Below are 9,319 nucleotides of genomic sequence, written 5' to 3'. Positions count from 1 at the left end.
AATAACGGAGCTATTGCACAGGCAAAGGAGCCTAGACACCACCAAAGAGTCAAGCATGTACTTCGTAGATTTCACCTTCTACGAGAGTTCGTTGAAAGAAAATAAGTCTAGAAGAAGCAAGATTGGAACTGATGACAACATATCAGATCCATTGACTAAACCTCTGCCGCAGGCAAAGCACAACTCGCACACTGCAGCTTTGGGAATCAAGCATATTGGAGAATGGCTTTGATGTCCTTGTTTAATATTTTAAAGTTTTAGAGTTTAATACTTTGTAAAACATTATTGGTTAATCATTCACAATAAATGAATAGAATTCATTTTCCATTTAATTTGTGGTTTATTAAATGATGAGTCCCTTCAATTTGACGAAATATTCAAGATAGACTGTCAGGACCAGTCCTGTGACTAAGAAATGTCTATCAAGTGAACTTGAATGTCAAAAATTGAAAATGGTCCCTGGTCGGAGTTTTCTATAAAGATGGACGCATAGAAAACGTTAGACGACTAGAATGCAAGATGACTAGTAGTTCTGTTTCTTGAACTATGTGGACATGGCAATGTCATAATCATTTGCATAGATACTTACTTTGGGAAGACTAGTATCGGACAGACCTATGAAACTTTACTGTAAGAGATGAAAATCTGTCATAAGTAAATTTCATTAAAATTATTAGACACTAAATCCTCAATACCTGAGTGATTTGAGATTACTTGTTTGAGAACTGGTTACTTTGACGTTGACCAACTGTCGCACCGTAAAAGGAGGCTATAAATGCAACGCTCAGGTAATCACCTATCAAACGAAGTCTAGTCTCAAGATCGCAAGATTGGGATTGTCCTCCCATAAATCGGGATGAGATGCTTAAAAGTTGTACAAGGCCACTCGGAGAGCTAGAAACTGTAAAATGCAAGGCCGTGCTCGGATGAATCATAGGATATGATTATCTGTTTATTTGATCAGTTGAACTCTGAAACCGAGAAACACCTCTGGACATAATAAGGATGACAACTCTTACCTTATGTTCAAGAGCAAGCATCGAGTGACAAAGGAATTAGGAAATGCACACTTGTCCCTAGGGACAAGTGGGAGAATGAAGGAAATAATGCCCTTGGTCCAAGTATGCATTTAATTTTAAGTCTAATAAATACGGTTCAGTATTAATTAACAAGTTAATAATTCAGTGAGATCAAGTGAGCTGAATGCCTAGCTAAAGGCCGCTTCAGTTCAAGTGGAATTAATGATATTAATCCACAACTTACTCTTGAATGAACCCGTAGGGTCACACAAATAGTACGTAAACGGATCAAGTATTTAATGGAATTAAATACTCCATCTATGGATATTCGGAATCGACGGATCTTGGTTCCAGTGGGAGCTGAGATCGTCAAAGGCAAGAAATGAATACTCCGGAAACGATGATATTGCCGGAAACGGAAATATGTATCGTATCGGAAATATATATATTATCCAAGTCGTAGATGTTGCCGGAAACGGAAACATGGTACGTATCGGAAAATATTATCGGAAATGGAAATATTGCCGGGATCGAAAATATTGCCGGAAACGAAAATATTGTCAGAATCGGAAATATTATCGGAATCGAAAAATAATTCCGGAAACGGAAATATTAAATATTTGTTCGAAACGGAAATTAATTCCGGAATCGAAAATATTAAATATTGTTCGTATCGGAAATGAATTCCGGAATCGGGAAATTAATCGGAAGCGCATCGTACGAATTAGCATCGGACGAGCTTGCTAGACGAAGGCCCAGCACGAAGCCAGGCCCGCGTCCAGCAAGCCAGCGCGCCACACGAACAGCCAAGGCCACGCTAGACCCAGCGCAAGGCTAGGCCCAGCAGGCTGTGGCTGCGCGCGGAGCTGCGAGCAGTGGGCTGCGAGCAAGGCTGCTGCGCTCGCGTGGGCTTGTAGCACACGTGGGCCGAGCGGCCGTGTGGGCTGTGCGCGGGCATGGCCTGCACGCTTGCGGGTCATGCTCGTGTAGAGTTTGTGTTCACATACGAAACCTAAATAGTATAGGATTTGTTTAATGATTAAATTCCTAATCCTAATAGATAAATTAATTAAATAAGAGTTCTACTAGGATTCTAATTTAATTAATTCGTATCCTAGTAGGATACGATTACTTATTCCATGGCCTATAAATATGAGTTAAGGGCTCATAATTTATACAGATAATTTTCAAGTATTCAAACAATAAAAAGCTAAGATTTTTAAGTAGAAAAATTAGCCATATTCTTGCCCTATTAGCCGAAAATATATAGTACCTTAAGGGCGATTCTAGTTGGTCAATCTTAAGGCGGATCCGGACGTGCTGTGGACTATCTACGGAGGGACGACACTTGGAGTCCTAAAGACTTGTTCCTGTTCGGTTCGGGCGCATCTAGGGAGGGCACGCTACAAAGTGTATGCATCTGAATTATGCTAAATGATTATGTGTAAATAATATGTTTCCTGGCTTTATGGTTTTTCCGCATGATTTATGTTTATTCATATGTATCATAACCTAACAAAGTTCATACAAGAAAACATCATATGCAGATACGGAGTTCCTCACGAGTTCATTAGTGACCAGGGAACCCATTTTCAAGGAGAGTGTGAAGATCTATTCACCAAGTACAAAATTCAACATTATCGCTCTTCGCCTTATCGCCCACAAACCAATGGGGCAGTCGAAGCAGCCAAGAAGAATATCAAAGCCATCATCATGAAAATGACAACCAATTACAAAGACTGGCCCCAGAAGCTGCACTTCGCATTGTGGGGGTATCGAACTTCAATTCGTACTTCTACTGGTGCAACTCCATTCTCATTGGTCTATGGAATGGAGGCAGTACAACCTATCGAGCTAGAGATACCTTCTCTAAGGATAGTCCTCGAAAGCAAAATCCCAGAAGATGCATGGGTACAAGCAAGGTATAATGAGCTAATCATGCTTGATGAGCATCGGCTTCAAGCCGCTCACCATGTACAAGTCTATCAGCGTCCAGTGGCCAGACATTTCAACAAAAGGGTCAGAACCCGAAACATCAAGGAAGACGAGCTTGTCCTGAAAGCCCTTGGCAAAAGCATCATGGACCCAAGGGGAAAATTCAAACCCAATTGGGTAGGCCCATACATTGTCAAGAAAATCCTCTCCGGGGGAGCAGTCGAACTAATAGACATCGATGGAACATAATTCCGATCTCTGACAAACCTCGATCAACTCAAGAAGTTCTATGTCTAAGTTCTATGTTCAAATTCAAGAATCCAATTCAAAGTCTTGTAAGGGTTAGAACTATGTCCGGCCTGATTCCTTAACGGGACACGTAGGCAACCTCATTTCGAGGCCCGGCCACTTTAATACAAAAAAATTCAAAATTTCCTCAATTAAGGGCATCCTAAAAATCAAATCAAATTCAAAATTCAATTGTTGTTGTCTTTATTCCAAACGTGCCAATTCAAAGCAAAGCATGTTCAAGCGGAATTTAACACAATAACCATTTATTTGGCCCTAAAGCCTTCAAAGCTCATACAAGGTCAGCATCAAGTGAAGCAAAGTTCAAAAGCCTTTTCACTTCCTAAACACATTTTCTAAACACATTTTCCAAACACATTCTTAAAACACAACTCCTTCCAATACAACTTTAAACACATTAGCCTACAAAGATCTAGGGTCGGACGACTATGATCTTCAGTCTTGGCACCTTGAGTACTATCCCCTGGCTCTTCCCGCAATCAATCATCAATCTTCCCTTTGCCCAAGCGGCGGGAGAAGGAACTTGCTAGTCTTCCAAGACGGGAGGATGACGAAGCTCCTTTGGACTCTGAACGGTCAAGCACCGGACGGGCTACACTCCCGTCACCTTCCTCATAATCAGTTGACGCAGGGCGTCTAGCTCTAGAACCTCGGACTCTAGCTGGTCCGGAGAAAGAAATATCCCTCTGGCTTGGGCCATTCATCCATACAATGTACCATGCAGACAGAGTATCAGGCTCGGGCGGGTATTGAACACTCAAGAATGGTTTGGCGACCCAATACCGCTTCCAAACTTCAAGTCGATTTGCATTCAGCGCAACAAGTTTCAGGTTCTCTTCAGCACAATCCGGGACTTCTTGTTTCAAGCCATACTGTCTCATCGCTCTAGCAGGCGATGACAAGACCAGCATTGTAAGGCTTGGCACCCTCAAAGCAGTAGAACCTGGGGAATGTCTCATAGCTGCAATTCCCTACCAAGGAACTACCCATCTTATACAAGATCCAAATCCAGAAAGTGCACTTCGCCACTCATCCAAAGAAAGCCAGCCATATACCATGCGCCGCACAGTGAATCCATTTCTATTATAGCTTTCCATGTTATCCGGTGGTGCCACCAGCATGAGCCTCTCCATAAGCCAGACCTTGGGGAATATACAAGAAAAACATTTCAATATTCAACCTTCAAAATACAAGTACAAGTTCAATATACAAGAAAGCTCCAGATCCTTACTTGGAGTAATAACGGACTTCCCGACGGCAAGGAAGAGGGGTCCGATTTCAACATGTCAAGGCCCATCAATGTTTCGCCAATCACGAGCGGCATTGTGTCCCGACCATTAGCAAATTGCTCTACAATCTCTATTAAGGAGGCATCACCATTGCCAAATCCTTGTTTCGAAAAGAGGAAGCGAGCAAAGATACAAAAGCTCAAGGCCCTCAAGCGGAAAGCCTTGAGGACATCAAGCCCAGCAAAATAGGTGACAAGGAGGGACAAATCCACCCCTCTGCCATATACAACAGCACTCAAAAGTGGGGGCTTCAAGCCCAAATATCTTTCAAAACCCAAGAAAAAGTGTTCTTCAACACTGGGCATGCATGGCTCCAGCATAATGGGCCACCCCAATATGGCACTAAATTCTTTAGGGAGGGGACATATCTCATTATTCCCGAAGCGAAAGACATGATGATTCGGATCCCAAGCCTCCAGAGCAGCAAGAATGAAGTGCACATCAAGTTTTACAAATCGAAAGGAGGCGAGCACCCCAAGATGCAGGCCATCAAGCTCCCTTTTCTCCAATTTGCCTAGCGAACCGAGCCACGAGTTCAAGGAATTTTCAAAAGACATAGCCATATTCTCTCTTCCTTTTCGTGAGGAAGTAGTATGCAAAGGAAAGCAGGGAAGGATTGTTGCAAAGAAATGATCCGACGAGCCCCTATTTATACAAGCGTGTCAGCACACTGGCGCCAGGCGCCGAGCCCTGCGCCAAACGCAGGGGCCTGCAACGAAGGACGAGGCCACCGTCCTCCTTTATGACTCCGAGTACACACCCTTTAGTGCTTTGGACAGCAGAGTACAACCTCCATTATTCAAGATTCCAAAGCCGCAAGCCGCGCAATTTCAAGCAGTCCGAGTCAACGCTTCGGGCAGATTTCAGGTCAATTTATTCAAAAGTCAAGCATTCTAGTCCTAGATCGACGTCCTAAGTCGAGTCTGCATATGCATAGCAAAAGTTGAATATACTTTGACTTGCGCTTTTCCTAACAAAAAAACCTCAGTCAAAGGGGGGGCTTATAGTGGGTATATACACCCGAAAAAGTGGGCAAATTTTTTCAAATTTTTCGCAAATTCCTCATGCATGCATATAGCTACAAATATCAAAGGCACACACAACGCATACAAGTTCAAATTTTCAAACATACAAAAAACCAAGCTTCAAAATTCCAAACCAATTCAAGGTCAAAACCATACAACCATACAAAATTCAAGTTCCAAACCGTACAAATCCATACAAAAAATCAAACCAAGGCAAGTTGGAACTCGCTACCATGCAGGGTCAGTCTGAGTCATCACCAGCCGTAATGTCAATCACAGGCTCTTTACCCCTGTTGCGGCTCCGGTAACGCTCAAGATCCCGATCTAGCTCTGTCCCGGGGTACCAGGCTCCTGCTCCGAGATACGAAGAGTGCCAGAAGAAGGATAAACTCCCTGCTGAGGGTAAGGGTACTGATAAGGCGGCGGCATCCCCATGAACTGGGGCGGTGTCCCAAACATCTGAGCCTGACGCATCCTCTCCATCTCCGACCAATAAGCCCAAGCATCCGCACCCCAAGGCTGAGGACCGCTCCCTCCGAAGTAGTAACCATGGGGAGGAACAAAAGGCCTCGAACTGCTCGCATCCCCGAAAGAATGCCTGAAGGGATCAACATATACAAAAGGGGCAGCTCCCCTACCAGCATCAGAATGCCTCTGGAAAGTACTAGCACGGGACCCCTGTCCCAGATCCAAACTTGGTTCTTCCTGCCTTAATGAAGTCTCCGCCTGAGGCTCCCTGTCAACGGAACCTCTGCGATCTCGACGGTGCTCCTATACAAAGTACAAATTTCAAGAATCAACATCCAAGTTTCTGTTTTCCAAAATACAAATATCAAAATCAAGAAAAGCACCTCTCTGTCCCGGCCAGAAAGCTTTTTGGTCAGCTTGGCACAATGCCTCTTCAAGGAATCAATCAGAAGCATCCAGCGACGCACTCTCACCCGAGGCGCCTGCATAAAAAATTCAAGATCAATTTCCAGATACAAGATTACAATCAATTTCAAGCAAATACAAATACTTACAGCTGCATAATGCTCAGGTACAGCATCATACGATCTCCGGTGCGGAGGAGAAGCTACAGGAATGGTCACCTCCACCCGTTCCCCGTCCGAGTTCTCATAGCGGATGACCCTATCAGCATAGGGAATGTCCTCAGGATCAACCTCCTCCTCCTACATACAATCATCCAATCATACAATCAAACCAACATACAAGAATACAAGAATACAAGGTGCAAGATTCAAAGCTCACCGGCAGTACGAAGCGTACAGGTGGAGCGAGTCTCCCCAGAAGGTCCTAATAACGGCCCCTCCTATCTACAAAGTTCTCCCAAGGGAGGCAAACAACATCACCAGCATTCAAATAGAGCTGGGCGAGTTCATCGACTGGCGCCAACATGGATCCCGTTGGATCCTTAGGGACAAGCCTGTCCCCCGTACTGTGATGAAGGGACACGCGCTACCCCAAGTACCACATATGGCGATACACGCCCAGGAGAAAGACCCGCCTCGAAGACAAGAAATGGGCCCGAGCGGCTGAAACAGGTATATGCGCGTCAGCAAAAGGACGCCAAACCACCTACAGAGCAGACAATTCAGGAAACTATACAAATACAAATACAAGAGAACAAAACAGAACAAGAGTTTACCTCACTGACAGGTAGAACCCGCCAAGCTCTGCGGGAGGCCGACAGAGGCACCCTCCTGCGCACCGCTCCTATCCAAGAGGCAGCATACGGGTAAGCCACATTTCCAGTACGATCCGGCGCCAAAGTCAGGAAGTGCTCGTACATCCAAATCTTTCAAAAACAAGCAAAACATCAGTAAAGTTCAAGATACAAGCATACAAGTACAAGATACAAAGTACTAGGAGTCCCATATACCTCCAGCACACTCCACAAAGCAGCAATGCTCGGTTCACCCTCGGGCGCAGTTCGAGAAGCCCACTTCATCTCATACAAGAGGTGTCCGTATGCCATACCACCCTAGTTGAGGCTCGAAATAGCCCTCAAATCCTGCAAAGCTGTCAGGAAGCCGATGTGCACCCGGCTGTTCCTGCTCGGGGCCATCACTCTGCTCACCAGAGCCAAGAGGAAAGGTTGAACCCTCTGCTCCGCAAATATGCCTACACTACGGATAGCGTCCATGATCACCGTCACAGAAGCATGAGTGTCATGATCCGCCAAATCAGCAACAGGGCCGAGCAAGTCCCTGGCAGTACTCGAGAACCACTTCATCCTAGAATCAAAGATCACGGTCCTCTCGGAAAAAGGAAGGCCTGTAATCATGGCGAACTCGAAGGGGGTAATGGTGATCTCCCCCCATGCCATATGAAAAGTGTTGGTGGTATCCCACCACCGCTCCAGCAAAGCCTGTAACTGGGGTTTGATCCCCGTTCTCCTCGGAGTATCTCCCATGGCACGCCAGAAATTGACCAGGCCCGTCTGCAACCAGATTTCCATAGCCTCCTCGTCAGCACGGATGGCTCGAAAAGCCTTATGAAGCTCCGCCAAGGACCAAAAGGTGCGAAACGGCTCTTCATCGGCCTATGGATGAACGAATCAGTTCAAAACCTATACAAGTTCAAAGTACAAATTCAAAGCACAGTACAAGACTCACCAAACCACCGCGAGGCCGCTGAGACAAATGAAAGTCCGGTCGGAACACTAGATCGGAAGGACTCCAACCAGTGCCAACGAAAGCGGGCAGTCTCCGGGGAATCATGCCCCCCTCCGGTACATTTGTGGCAGCCGCTTCGTCATCCGAAGCATCCTCCATAGCTGCTTGAACCACTGAGAGTTCGGCAAGCTTTCTTCGAGTGTGACGAGGCATACTAAGTCATGCAAAATACAAAACATCAAGATTCTAAACTGGGGGCTATCCTATGCTAGCCCGTACAAAAGTCAAAATTCAAAAAAATCCCAGCGGCGGTACAGATCCAACTAGGGACCTTTACACCAACGCCTAGGCTATCCATGCCGAAGCAGGAATACAATTTATACACCAACGCCTAGGCTATCCATGCCAAAGAAGGTATACAAGTTCTATATCAATGCTTAGGCTACCAACGCCAAAGCAGATATAAGTTCAAGAATTTTTTTTAAAAATGCAAGACTACAAGTTCCAACAGTTCAAGTTCGAGTGGCTATCAAACAATTTTCTACAAATTCAAGAAGCCTACTATCATGCAATCATCATTTCAAAGTGCAAAAAAACCAAAGCTACATGCAATCCTAGAGTTTATTTCATAAGAAAAACATGAAATACTTACATGGAAAAGGCAAGAACAAGACCAAGGGGATACAATTAAACCTTTGAGAGAGAAAAGAAAGCAAGAGAGCAAGAGATGGCTCTTCAAATGGCACAGCAAGGGGCGCTTATATAGCGCAGCCCCGCGTCGAACACTGAGCCCAGCGCCCAGCGCTGCCTACTGCATGCACAGGAATCTTCAGCGCTCGCGGTCTCCCGTGCTGATTGTACATCCTTTGCTGCATCAAACATCAAATCGTGCTACTTTTCGAAAATACGGGTATATACCTGTATCCCCAAGTACACACAGATGAGCATTTCAAGAATACAAAGTCCAAAAAATGCAACAATATAGGCATTCGACTCCCAACGGACCCAAGCGCCAGGAAAGTCAGCCGAAATTTCAAAATCTCAAGGGCAAGTAAAAAGCTCTTGTCCCCAGCGAAGTACATCCCCAACGGATTAACTCCGGGTATTCAAAAAATTCAAAGTTC

This window comes from Spinacia oleracea, chromosome 4 (assembly GCF_020520425.1).
Source record: "Spinacia oleracea cultivar Varoflay chromosome 4, BTI_SOV_V1, whole genome shotgun sequence".
In the NCBI taxonomy this organism is placed as follows: Eukaryota; Viridiplantae; Streptophyta; class Magnoliopsida; order Caryophyllales; family Amaranthaceae; genus Spinacia; species Spinacia oleracea.
Note: the sequence above shows the minus strand (reverse complement) of the source record.